The sequence below is a fragment of the Thunnus thynnus genome, chromosome 21 (assembly GCF_963924715.1).
Source record: "Thunnus thynnus chromosome 21, fThuThy2.1, whole genome shotgun sequence".
NCBI lineage: Eukaryota > Metazoa > Chordata > Actinopteri > Scombriformes > Scombridae > Thunnus > Thunnus thynnus.
In genome coordinates, this window is record NC_089537.1 from 6,989,451 (window position 1) to 6,990,478 (window position 1,028).

Genomic DNA, 1,028 nt, shown 5'->3' on the forward strand with positions numbered 1-1,028 from the left:
ATTCTCAGTTATTTCCACTTCACAGCAAATCAAATCAGCAAAATTATTTCTTTTCATGGCTAAAATGTCACCTGAAGTGGAGAAAAACGGAAACAACTCTCAAGCTCAACCTTTCTCAGAAATCAAATTGAAATCACAGCCAGAAAACACTTTATTTGTTCTTTGTTTCCATTGCATATTCCAGCAGAAAAGGGGAGCCGTATCTCCATACAGCCTGGATCCGTTACGCACTGGCAGCATGTGCTGCACTGACTGCCAGAGGCCATTTATCTATCACACCCTGACAGATGTGTCTATGCGCTCCCAAAATGGGACCAGTAAATGCACTGGTTCTTACTGGACAGAAAGGGTTTTAATGTTTCTCTTCTACATCATCATAATCACCATTTTTTATATTGGAGTGTCTCCCTTCATTTCTATTCTGCAGTGAGAGAAATAAGTACATGATTTGTTCATGGTTTAGGATAAAAATGATGCTTTGACTGACTTTACTTAAGGATAAATGTATCTAAAAGAGGTTGAATAGACTTAATCCTCACATGTAGTAGCACTGGACTCTGATTGGACAACAACAGCTAATTCACATGAGCCTTTCTAGATTAAATAACACTTATCAGATGGGAGGGATTGAAGTATCCTTCAGTGAATAAAGATCAAGTCTTCAAACTTCTTAAAAGGAAAGGAAGAGATTTTAATGTTCACTTCAGGATCTTCAGCTGTAAATGAGGATTTGTAATGTCAGTCCAACATCCTCCAGAAAATCTTTGAAAATTATTGAGACCTTATTTCCTACCATGTATCTTTTAATAAGCTTTGGTTAGTAGTTGATTGATGATTTAAAGTGGCACTCAGCCAGTTTTACACATGTAGTGTTCTGCAGCTCTGCAGGGATCTTTCCATAGTTCAAAATCAGCGTTATCTATGTTTGGGAGTTTGAGAGTTACAATTTTTAACAAAACTGTCATTACAAACTAGAGTTGTGGGGTTTAAATAAGTGAGTTGCATTATGGGAAATGTAGGATCCAGTT